We start from the raw sequence: 13,083 nt of genomic DNA, 5'->3' as shown, positions 1-13,083 counted from the left end.
AAAGTAAATAGTGATTATGACCTGTTTGGTTTTACGATTCTGTTGCATCATTTGTTTATTGCCATTTGTTGTTGAAGCGTGTATTGGCCTTTATTGTATTTAAAAAAAAATAACTTTCCTTCCATAGGGTTCTTTGGAAGCTCTGCTGAGAAGTGGAGCAACAGAGGTCAAACATCCACACCATACATTCAATGCACATTGAAAGCACATGACTTCCCCCAAAGAACCCTGGGAACTGTAGTTTCTTAATGGGGCTGGGAATAGTAGCTCTGTGAGTTGCAAACCACAGTTCCCATGATTCTTTGGGGAAAGTCATGTGCTTTAAGTTTATGGTATAGAAGTTAAGTCTCAGTATTTATGTTATTAATTTTAAGTATGGTAGCATTGAATTGATATTTGACCCAACTCAAAAAGCTGTGTACACACCATGAATTTAAAGTGCATCACTTCTCCCAAGGAATCGTGGGAGCTGTAGTTTGTTAATGGTGCTAGGAATTGTAGCTCTTTGAGGTTCCCAGGATTCTTTGGGGGAAATTATGTATGGTGTGCACACAGCCTAGGAATCTTTAAAGATATATAAAAGATACCCTTTATATACTGAAAGCCCCTGGCATCTCCAGCTAAAGGGATCAGGTTATGGGACAAATCTTGGAGAGATGCTGTCAAAGTAGACAATATCAGGTAAGCTGACCTTGTATAAGGTAACTTCCTTTGTTCCTCCAGCCTCCATGCAGGCACAGCCCCACCTGTTAGGTGTGGTGGCACATGCTACTGTTTGCACCATCATCTAAAGCAGATCTTCAGGGTGAGGCAGTTAAAGATTGTTGTCCCATTGAAATCAATAGGTGCCATTCCCGTGACTCAGGCGCAGGGTGAAGACTGTAGTCAGGTGCACAACAAATACATCATTAACTAAACAGGCTGTACTGGGAAGCAATCCTGAAATGAAAATTGCAGGAATGTAGGAAGTATATTGGCACATATTTTTATTTATAAAGTCACACCCGTAGGTATGAAGCAAGTTTATGTTCTTTTTGGCCTGAACTCTGCAGGAGAGACAGCTTGAAGCCTGATAAAATGTACCTTTAAATCAAAAATGGTGATGTTATGTACTGAGCTGAATCCTAGAACAATAGGATTCAGAATCAGCGGGAGCTACCCAATCCAACTCCAGGTGGAAGTGAATCCGCAACCTGATTGGCCTGCTGGAGCAGCCAATCAGGCGGCTGGCAGAAGTGAATCTGCTACCTGATTGGCCTGTAGGAGCAGCCAATCAGGCTGCAGGCAGAAGTCAATCCATAATATAATTGGCCCACAGGTGTAGCCCTGAAGTAGCCAATCACGCAAGGCCCATTGTGTAAATAATGTATATAAGCAGATGGTTTGGGGAAAAGAGCCATTCGTCTTCTCTTCTCCTCCTTGATGACTATGAGCTGAATAAAGAGCATGAAATTCACTCTTGACTCCGAGTATATTTCACTGGCGACGAGGATGGGATCCTGCTGAGCTGACCGCCACCACGCACTGCACCGCAGCACCGCCACCTGCTGCACCGCTGCATCGCACCGTGCATCCAGGCTTCAGCTCCAGGACCCAAGGAACCCAGAATGGCAACCGACAGCAGCTTCTCACCATTCAAACCAGCATCAGGAGACTGGGAAGGGTACGCCGCCCGTTTCAACTTCCTCCTGCAAGCGAAAGAAGTCACCAACGATGCCATGAAGAGGGCGACATTCTTCAGCGTCTGTGGAGAGGAGACGTTTGAAATCGCCCGGGCTCTCCTTGCACCTAGAGATGTCGCTACCGTCTCTTACAAAACAATAATGGAACGGCTGAAGGAGCACTTCTCACCACAGCCCTCGGTGGTAGCTTGCCGAAACGCCTTCTACGCAAAGCGGCAAGCCCTGGGGGAAACCATAACTGGGTTTGTGACCTCCCTCCGCCAAGCCGCCCGGTTATGCAACTTCTCAGAATTGGAGAACATGCTTCGTGACCGCCTCGTCGGTGGCCTGAGGGACGAGATGTTGCAACGACGCCTCTACGCCAAAAAAGACCTCACGTTCCAGATTGCTCTGGAGGAAGCCCTGGCAACCGAAGCCGCCGAGAGGTCAACGCAAGAGGCACGACCGGCCCCGCCATCCCAACCGAGGGTCTACCACGAAGACCTCACCGACGAATCCGAATCTGACAGGGAGGAAGTACACCGAGTACAGCGGCGCACTCAAGCAGCACACACACCACAGCAGCCTCGACGAGAAGGAGGGAACTGTGCAAGCTGCGGGGAGAACCACGAGAGGAGGACCTGTCGTTTCCGCAACGCAGAGTGCAGGCAGTGCAGAAAATTGGGACACATCGCCCGGGTGTGTCGGGCTCGACTCACCCGTCGACAAGCATCAGATGACCGACCCAGGAGCCCCAGGTCACACGGCACCATGCACCAAGGCAACTCGACGGAGATCACGGACTACCAGGTATTCCAGTTGCCCCATCCCAGCACAGAGAAAATTTATATAGAGGTACAGATAGAGGGAGCCCCATGCCGCATGGAGCTGGACACGGGTTCAACTCTATCCATAATCTCGGCCCGAACATTAAGGGAACTGTGCCCTAATGGGGGTCCCAAACTAAGGCCGGCCCCATTCACCCTCCGGGACTTCCAGAAACGTAAGGTCCCTACTATGGGGGTGGGGACCTTCAGGGTGCAATATCGAGGGCGAAAGCAACAATTGGACTTGCTGGTAGTTAAGGGCCCCTACGTTAGCTTACTGGGACTGGCATGGTTTGGACCTCTGGGGCTAGCCGTTACCGGGGTGAACCGCACTAGCTTACAAGTGGACGTGGACGCCATATGCAAAGAGTTTCCAGGGGTTTTCGATGGGGCATTGGGACGATATACAGGACCCCCCATTGCCCTACAGCTGGACCCCGCTGTACGACCCATCAGGCACAAGGCCCGCCGGGTCCCGTTCGCCCTGAAACCCCGCATAGACGAGGAATTGGACCGGCTCGTGGAGCAAGGAGTGCTGGAGCCGGTGCCCAACGCCCCCTGGGAAACTCCAATTGTCACACCCGTCAAGCCTAACGGTTCGGTCCGCATCTGTGCAGACTACAAATGCACCATAAACAAGGCTCTCACGGCCCATGCATACCCAGTGCCAGTGGTCAGCCATGTCCTCGCCACCCTGGCTGGGTCAAAAATCTTTGGCAAACTGGACTTGGCCCAAGCGTATCAACAGTTGCCTGTGGACGAAGCCACAGCAGAGGCTCAGACGATTGTGACGCACAGAGGGGCATTCAGAGTTAAGCGGCTGCAATTTGGCGTTAGCGTGGCACCAGGCATATTCCAGAATCTAATGGACTCTCTCCTTAAAGGGATTCCTGGCGTCACCCCCTTCTTCGATGATGTACTGATCGCCGGGCCCACACCAGAGGAATTTGAGGACCGCCTCCGCTCCGTCCTGCACCGTTTCCAGACGGCGGGCCTCAAGGTGAAGCGGGAAAAGTGTTTACTGGGAGTGCCGCAGGTGGACTTTCTGGGATTTAAGGTGGACGCAGAAGGGGTCCATCCAACCGGTGACAAGGTACGGGCCATTTGTGAGGCCCCAGCGCCCAAGAGCAAGCCCGAACTTCAGTCATTCTTGGGACTATTGAACTTTTACCATGCCTTCCTTCCCCATAAGGCAGCGGTAGCGGAGCCCCTACACAGACTCCTAGATAAAAGGGCCCCTTGGGTGTGGGGCCAGCGACAAAGGGCCGCATTCCAGGCAGTCAAGGACTTGCTCGTCTCGAACTCGGTCTTAGCACACTTCGACGAGAGGCTGCCAGTGGTGCTGGCATGCGACGCCTCTCCCTATGGCATCGGCGCTGTCCTGGGACACCAACTCCCGGATGGAAGAGAGGTGCCGGTGGCATACTTCTCCCAGACGCTTGCTGCAGCCGAACGAAACTACTCACAGATTGACAAGGAGGGTCTGGCAATCGTGAAGGGCGTAAAAAAATTCCATGATTTCTTGTACGGGCGGCCCTTTACCATAGTGACTGACCACAAGCCGTTGCTTGGCCTGTTTGCCCCTGAGAAGCAGACCCCCCAAGTGTTGTCTCCACGTGTCCTCAGGTGGTCAATTTTCCTTGCCGGCTACCAGTATGCACTAATCCACCGCCCTGGGAAGGCGATGGGCCACGCAGACGCCCTCAGCAGGCTACCACTACCAGAAACAGGCCCCGACCCAGCGCCTGCGCAAGAGGTTATGACCTTGGAGCTGCTTCCCGACCGACCCATTCAGGCACAAGAAGTTGCGCACCATTCCACAAAAGATAGGGTCATCTCCCGGGTCCTGGACTGGGTGTGGCGAGGATGGCCCAGCAGCAGCCCCGGGCCAGAATTCGCTGGCTACACAAACCGCAAACATGAACTGTCGGCCCACAAGGGGTGCCTGTTATGGGGAAGCAGGGTCGTTGTTCCCCAGCCCCTCCGCAAAAGGGTCCTCACAGCCCTACACGAGACACACCCAGGGGTAGTGAGGATGAAGGCCCTTGCCAGGAGTTATGTGTGGTGGCCGGGGATTGACAGAGAGATAGAGGCCTGGGTCCAACACTGCCAGACCTGCCAAGAATCCCGCCCGGATCCCCCAAGGGCCCCAGTCCAGCCCTGGGAGTCCGCCCGACATCCATGGTCACGCTTGCACGTGGACTTCGCTGGCCCCTTCCAGGGAAAAACATTCTTCATAGTGGTGGATTCCTACACCAAATGGCTGGAGGTCGCACTGGTACCATCCACTTCTACGGCGGCAGCCATCCGGGTACTACGTAAGCTGTTTGCGACCCACGGGCTCCCTGACACCCTCGTCTCGGACAATGGAACCGCATTCACGTCAGAGGAGTTCCAGACCTTCACAGCGCAGAACGCCATCCGCCACATCCGCTCAGCACCATTCCACCCTGCCACCAATGGCCAAGCGGAGCGCATGGTGCGGACCACCAAGGACAGCCTCCGCCGCATGACACAAGGGGACTGGGAATACCGCCTTGCCGCATTTCTTCTAGCACAGCACAGCACCCCAAGCACAACGACGGGCCGGAGCCCAGCTGAATTACTAATGGGCCGGCGCCTTGCAACTAGACTGGACCGACTTCACCCCGACAGAGCTCAGGATGAGGTAGTGGTGGGGAAAGGCAGGAACCCCCGGACATTTGTGGCCCAGGACCCAGTGTATGCAAAGAATTTTGGGGCAGGCCCAGCATGGGTACCCGCCACAGTCACCAAGGTGACCGGTCCCGTGTCGTACGAGGTACTAACGGAAGGGGGGCAATGTTGGCGCCGCCACTGCGACCAGCTACGGCGACGATTCCCAGGAGGAACCCGGGAGGAGAGCGGGACAGAGGGGTCCCAAGGGGACAGCAGGGCAGTGAGGCCTGTAGAGCGAGAGGGGTGGGCAGGGGAAGCAGAAGCAGTAGGCACAGAGGGGCGCCCCGAGGCTGGAAGGACACCGGAACCAGAGCTACAACCTAGTGGTTCAGTGGCGCCAGACCAGACAGCCCTGGCACAGCCAGCAGCCTCGGAACACGAGCCAGAACCAGAACCCCTGACCAAGGAACACCCCAGGCCACAACGCACACGGAGGCGGCCAGCAGACCTTGGGGACTACGAATGCAACTTCCCGGGCAGGACTGGAACTTAGAGGGGAGGGGTGTTATGTACTGAGCTGAATCCTAGAACAATAGGATTCAGAATCAGCGGGAGCTACCCAATCCAACTCCAGGTGGAAGTGAATCCGCAACCTGATTGGCCTGCTGGAGCAGCCAATCAGGCGGCTGGCAGAAGTGAATCTGCTACCTGATTGGCCTGTAGGAGCAGCCAATCAGGCTGCAGGCAGAAGTCAATCCATAATATAATTGGCCCACAGGTGTAGCCCTGAAGTAGCCAATCACGCAAGGCCCATTGTGTAAATAATGTATATAAGCAGATGGTTTGGGGAAAAGAGCCATTCGTCTTCTCTTCTCCTCCTTGATGACTATGAGCTGAATAAAGAGCATGAAATTCACTCTTGACTCCGAGTATATTTCAGGTGAATACATTGTTTGTAACAAAAGTAACTGGTTGTAAACTGACGTGTTACTTTCTGAACCTATTATTTCCCCCCACCCCAAGTGTTCTCAAGATAAACAGTGCCTATTTTGGTTATTTTAGTGTGTGTGTTTTGTTTCATAGACATTGTATTTATTTCAATAATTATAATACTATGTTGTGGTCCTATTCTCACTTGACTGGAGCTAAGCGCCATTACACACAGTGGGGTTTACTTCTGAGTAAACATGCATGGTTTTTGCCCTGCATTCATAGTTAATTCCTTCTTTTTGAACCTTGCCCCAATGAGAAAAGTTTGCATTTTTGAAGCCATTCTCTGGAATATAAATTAACTACAAAACTGTCCCCCGTATTGTCACATTGCTTGGTCTCATTACACAAACAGTTCCTGAAGGAAGAATTGCCTAAACTGCTGTCCTGTTGAAGTTACAGTAATAGAACTTACTTCTGAATAGACATACATAGCATTGCACTGCTTAGTAAACCACGGGCTCCTGTTCTCTGAAGGCTTTTGTTTTTGTTTTAATCATTTGACAAGTACTGTATCTGGCAAACATATGCCTTGAGACAGCACACAGCAGAAAACAAAACAAAACTAAAAACAGAGACCAAATATTTTGTGAACATTTATGACAAATTATAATAGTTTCAGAAAATGGCACAGTTGCTTACAACCAGCTACACTTATTACAAACAATCTAGCAATCTTTTTAAAAACAACAACAACACTACTACTTTTTACTAGGCTTCTCTAAATATAAGCTGTATCCAATTCTGGTCCTCTACAGAACTGTATGCACTCCATGTTTATACTGAGACCAGAGACTGCCCCCCAGTGCCCTATTTTCAATGGGTCTTTCCCCTGGTCTGTGGCTTATCCAAAGTGGTGATGGAAGGGGACATAACTTGGCCAACCATGGCCCAGGTGAGATAAGCAGGCAATGGCACTTCCCCTTGCTTCTACCAGTTTATCCTAACTTACTCCCAGGTTAAATTTGATGTCAATTGAGTAGTTATATTTAAACAGCCTTGTTGGTGGCTGGGTTACATTGTCATACTGCAAGTCAACTAGGGGACAAGTAGTCGAGACCTGTATGCTATGCTAATCCCTGCACTCATCCACACGGCAGCACACTCCAAAACTGTCCTTTGACAAATCCCCCTTTTCTTGCTCCTATGTGTCATGTGCTGTGTTTTTTTTGTTTTTTACCCTGTAAAGGGGTCACCAACCCTTTTAGGGTTGTTGTCCTGTGTTCTGTTGCCTGAGGCAACAGCCTCAGGCTGCCTAATGGCAGAGCTGGCTCTGGGTCTATAAGGGGCTACACTTGGGCCTGGTTCGGAGGTTCCAACTGGTGCAAAACCCTGTGGCTACTATATGGCTTTAAAAGGATTTAGACAGTGGCCAGACGAGTAAGTTCTACCTCCACTGTTGGGAGACAACCCTAAAAGGGTTGAGAATAAAAGTTGTGTTGGGAATCACAACTGGGGAGAATTCTGCTGTGCTCTGGTCCTGCTGGCCCACAGCTTGCTTGGCCACTGTGAGGACGTAGTGAGGACTGGAGGAGTCCTAGTCTTGATCCAACAGGGCTCTTCAGATGTGCAGCATTGTGCCCCTTTTGCCATAGCTCGGCGCCTTGCAGGCAGGGGCAGATGACAGATCTGCTATGAAACCAATAAAGCTTAAGCGTCAGGACCTCTAATCCCATAGGTGCCCCATAAGCAACTCTAGTCCACATTGTTTTAAAACAGGCACCTCCAAACTGTGGCCCTCCAGATGTTTTGGCCTAGTTATATCCCATGATCCCTAGCTAACAGGACCAGTGGTCGGGGAAGATGGGAATTGTAATCCAAAACATCTGGAGGGCCGAAGTTTGGGGGTGCCTGTTTAAAAACATTGGGTTTACTGGACCCAATTTGATTGGGTTTTTTGTTCTTGTATGTATTTCAACAACCCCAAAGTTTGAGGGTCAGCAGCACAGAGGTTGTAAAGATGTGATCTGCCATGGAACAGCCCCATTGAAGAAGATAGCAGTGGTTACCCAGAGACCTCCTTGCTGGTCAGGGGGGGCAGATAAGCCCCACCCCACATAATCGATCACATGACACGGAGCACGCACACCATTTGAATGGCAATGCCCATCAAATAATTGATGGGGGGCGAAGACCCCTGGAGTCCCCGGGGAGTTGGCTCCTATGTTGCTGGTCTCGAAGGGGTCCTCGAAATGTGGGTTCCTCCGTTCCAAATTTCTGCTCTGCTGAGCTGCGGGCCACCAATCTTGCTTTCGTTTAATGAAAAGGAGGAAACGTGGACACAACTGCTGAATTTAAGGGGGAGGGGGACGGGAAAGGGGCGCAGAAAATGAGAAGCTGAGGGAGAGAACAAGAAGCAATCTGGCCGGTTGGGGGCGAGACGTCGCCCCAACTCGACTTTAGGCGCATGCGTACGCCCTGGCCCAGACTCTGGTGACGTCAGCCCTCTCCTCCGGGCCCAGCTCCCTCCCCCTCCCCCCGCCCTCCTCGCGGCCACTCCAGATTACAGTGTTGCCAATCGGCGCTGTTTGCTGCGCCCGCCCGCGCCGCGCTCCTCACTCCGCCCCCCGCGCTCCTTCCCACTTCCCAGCATTGCGAGCCCGCTGAGTCCGCTCCCCCACCCCCCCGAGCCTTACGTTGGTTCCGCGGCGTCGGTTCGGCAGCCACCCCCCCACGCGCCGTCCCTCCTCCTCCTCCCTCGCACAGGACGGAGCCGCCGTCGGGGCCTCGGCAGCTGGGCAGCAGGACGCGCCTCCTCTTCCTCCTCCCGCGTCGCTCGGGAGTCGGGACCCGGAGCCGGCGAAGCCGCGACGGCAGGAGGTGAGTCCCGACCGGCGGCGTCCCTTCGGGGGCTCTAACTCAGTCAGCCTCCCCCCTCCCACGTCGGAGGTGCTGCCCATGGCTGGTGCCACCTGGAGGCTCGTACCCCCCTAAAAAACCCCAAATTTCCTTCCCTCTCTCGGTCAGTGTCCCCCACACGCCCCTTACTTCTCGCAGACCCTTCCCACTAGGCTGCCTCCCCGTCCGTCATGTCCCCTTCTCTCCCCTGGGACAAGCATAGGACCCCTCCAAAGTCCTCCCCACCCCACCTTATACCACCTCGGTGCCCTTTCCCCCTGACCCTTTTCTCCCCCAGGACCACCAACCTGGGCTCCCAGGCTGTCATTGCTACTCCCACCCTGCGCTTCTGGACAAGGTTCTTCTCCCTCTCTCATCAACACACCCCAGGATCCGTGTCCCTTTGTCTTCCCAGAACCACGGCTTCTCTCCCCCCCCCCCCCGTCACAGGATTCTCACTCCCCACACACCCCGGACGGGGTTGCCACCCTATCACTCCATGCTTTGAGCCTGCTGTCGTTGATCTTTGGCTCTCCTCTCTTATTTACCCAATCCATACCTACACGTCACGTTCTTGTCATCCATTCACACACACGCACGCACACGCACACGCACACGCACACGCACACACACACACACACACACACACACACCTGGCCCTGGGACTTTTTAGTAACTTGTCTAATCCATCTTTCAGTTTCCCACTCCTCCATCTCAGCCGGGAAGCTGCCTCTCAACTCCATTCCTTAAATAGCTTTGCTTTTGACAGCCTGTCCCTTGCCTTAAGGAGAATGACATGAATTAGAGAGAGAGAGAGAGGCATGCTACCTTTGCTAAACTTTTCTAGGTTTCTGACTTCTATGCCCCTTCAGAAAGTTTTTTAAAAATTTCCTCCATTGGTTTGTTTACTTTTCTTTCCAATCACTGCAAGGGCTACATTTATGGTGACTGGTTTCTTCCAGTGCAATCAATTTAACTACGTCTACTTAGAAGTAAGTCCTATTGAATTCAATGGGGCTTACTCCCAGGTAAGTGAGGTTAGGGTTGATCATCGTTTCTCAGTCCCACCAGGATGTTCACTCCTACTCTAAAGTCTTGCTGGATAGCTCATTTTCTTTTGATTACCGGTATCTGGCTACTGGCTACCCAGCGATAATAACACTGACTAACCTTACAGCAGGGGTGGGGGACCTAGGATGTTTTTAGATTGCAACTCCCATCAACCCCAGCTGGCATGGCCACTTATCAGGAATTGTGGGAATTGTAGTTGAACAACATTTAGAGGGCCACAGATTCCCCATACCTGCTTTACGGGATTTTAAAGGATTTCATCTAGATAATGCTTATGAAGCACTTTGAACAGTTCCATGAGACACTTGAAAGCACTATACAAATGTTGTTATTGATAATATTTCCTCCCCTTGTTGGGTTCTGTCACTGATCCTAGTTCTCATTGCCTTCATATTTTCCCACTGACTTCTTTACTTCTTGCACTGTGTTATTTTGCTAGGAAGGAAAGGAAAGCCTTGAGAATTATTTTTTTTACCTGAGATTGCCATCCCTAGCTATGTTACACTCTCCGTGTGTGGGGGGGCAGGGGGGGGACTGTGACAGAATGCTGTAGCACCTTGAAGACTACAAATTTAATGTGGCCTACGCTTTTGTGGCCTGAAATCTACTTACTGTAGATGCCTGGAGTATTGTTCCCATTTGACAAGGGTGTTTTGCATTTATCAGTGTTTATATAGCCACATGCACAAAAAAGCATAGGGAAAAATATATAAATTGAGGTCAAATGACCAAGAAATACTAAAAAGTATGGTCTGTGATGATTATATATTGTATATATATACACACACACACAAACAAACACACAGTGGACATTGTATATTTCCTGGTTTTATTGTACTGATTTTTATGAAGATTATTGTAAACCGCTTTTGAATTACTAATGAAGGGTAATCTACATTTTTTTAAAAAAAATACGTTTATATGTTTGTTTGTGTATATATGCACACATGTATGCATACACATATAAAATAATCAAGCATCATCTTTATTTGATGAAGTGGACTCTATTCTATTAAAGTGATTCCACAATAAATCTGTAAGTGTTGAAGGTGTCAAAAGATTTTATTTGCTGTTTATAACAATAGGCATCTCTTAAGGTCAAAAAGCTGTTTATCCGGGAATTTGCAGTAGTAAGAAGGTGTTTTGAAAATAGGAAAACATGCAGAAAAGTATTTTTGCAATTTAAAGATTCACTGTGTATTGGCATGGCTGTGTTGACACTTTTTAAAAACAACTACTCTATTCAGAAGTTGCCTACATTACGTACAGTTAAAATATACTGTGTAAATTACCTTGTAAGACATCAGTTTAGTACCAAGTTTCCGTTTTTTTGTGGGTGCCTTCCCCCTTCCACCCCAGCACTACACACCCTCTCCCAAATATTGATGAGGACTAGAAATGTTGATTTTAATCATGGAAACTAAGATTTCCATAGTGTGTCAGAATTTGGTATTTGTTTATTGAGGTGCAGCCTGGAGGTGATACTCATATACAGTGGGCTGCAGTTGAGAGCAGTTGGTATATGTGTCACAACAGCATCGAGTTGCATTGTGCATTGCAATTTTGCTTGACCCTGATGTTGTGTTCATGCCAGCTTGTGGCAAACAGTATATTTACCTGTGTCATTTCTCATTTATAATCCTGCACCTCTGTAATGAGCGGCTGCCAGCGCAGTCTGTTTTTGCAATGTGCTGCTATCTTCAAACCGGACACAGCATGGCAACTGTATTTGGTTTATTAAAATAAACCACTGGCATTTTCTCTGGAGCCTTTCTCCCTTTTTGAAAACAACACCACGTTAAGTACTTAGCTTGACATTGTTGCATAAACATAAAAGGTTTGTTTTCTTTCAATTGGCTGTAGCAGCTGCCTAAAAAAGTTCATGACACACTTGGTCTTTGCTGCTTAGAAATTCAAAGAAAATGATTTTTTGATGGTGTGGTCAGAGCTAGCCAAGAACTTCTTAATTTTTGTTTTATTTAAAGCTTCTTTTCCCAATTCCTTATCTTTAGCCACACAAAAAAAGACTCCTAGAATGGCTTGCAAATCACTACCACCCCAAATTAAAAAATCACAGCCCCTTTTGTAATGACACCAAAAGAAAAAATGATTGGGAGGGAGGAGGAAATAAGCAAACAAGAAAACTCAGGTTCTAGTTATTGACTACAAGTTATCCTGACGACCAGCTGGAATGGAAAAGTTCAAGTAGAGGAGACACTAAAAGTTCTTGGGCTCTGAGCAGCGCCAGTCAAAACTTAGCATAGCCACTCTTCCTTCTGTGTGTGCTATGGTTTTAGCACAAAATAACATTTTTTTGAAGTGTAATTTTGTACAGAGTGAGTTCAGTTGCCTGTGGAAAATTTACGGACCAGTGGCAGTATGCTTAAGCCTTCCCTCTTGAAGCGTGCTTCCACTCAAAATCTGCCCCAGCTTCTTTTTTCCCTTTGTGGAAGTGTATGGGAACTGGTATATGGTTCGCTGAAGGGGTAAAAGCAGGTGGAAGCAATTTTTAGGGAGAGAGGGAACAATGGGCAGGGACAGACTTAAGCTCCCACAGGCCCTTCCACTGTTCCCAATTGTTGCTGCTTTTTCTTTTCTTTTTTTTAAGGCAGAGCAAATTTACGCACAATTGCATATAAATGAGTAGACTGGTTGCATCCATCTGGATTCCTCATCTGTATATTAGGAATAATAGTTACTTGCCTTTTTTGAATTATTGTGATGAAGGGTAAGATATTTTTTATATATATACAAAACACATTACAGGTTTTGTATAAATAACAGGAAGCAGCAGTGATAAAAAGCAACAGAAGCAACTGCTGTGAAATGCAGGACAGGATCACACTTCAAAATGACCTTAACAGATAGACAACTGGGCCAAAGCAAACAAGATGAATTTTAACAAGGAGAAATGTAAAGTACTACACTTGGGCAAAAAAATGAAAGGCACAAATACAGGATGGGTGACACCTGGCTTGAGAGCAGTACATGTGAAAAGGACCTAGGAGTCTTGGTAGACCACAGACTTGACATGAGTCAGCAGTGTGATGCAGCAGCTA

The 13,083-nt window shown here is 49.4% G+C and overlaps 1 protein-coding gene across 2 annotated transcripts in view; it reads left to right on the top strand.

Moving 5' to 3' along the window:
- Positions 1 to 8,615: 8,615 nt before the first annotated feature.
- ZHX3 (zinc fingers and homeoboxes 3) overlaps positions 8,616 to 13,083 on the top strand; it is a 45,707-nt gene continuing 41,239 nt past the window's right edge. The window contains exon 1 of one of the 2 annotated variants that reach the window (XM_035122999.3): positions 8,616 to 8,935. The gene's annotated coding sequence lies outside the window, so the exon portion shown is untranslated. The remainder of the gene's footprint in view (positions 8,936 to 13,083) is intronic. The other variant, XM_035123000.3, reaches the window with a different exon arrangement.

This window comes from Zootoca vivipara, chromosome 7, assembly GCF_965207765.1.
Source record: "Zootoca vivipara chromosome 7, rZooViv2.hap1.1, whole genome shotgun sequence".
In the NCBI taxonomy this organism is placed as follows: domain Eukaryota; kingdom Metazoa; phylum Chordata; class Lepidosauria; order Squamata; family Lacertidae; genus Zootoca; species Zootoca vivipara.
The sequence above is the reverse complement of the archived record's forward strand: the minus strand, read 5'-3'. Positions and strand labels throughout refer to the sequence as shown.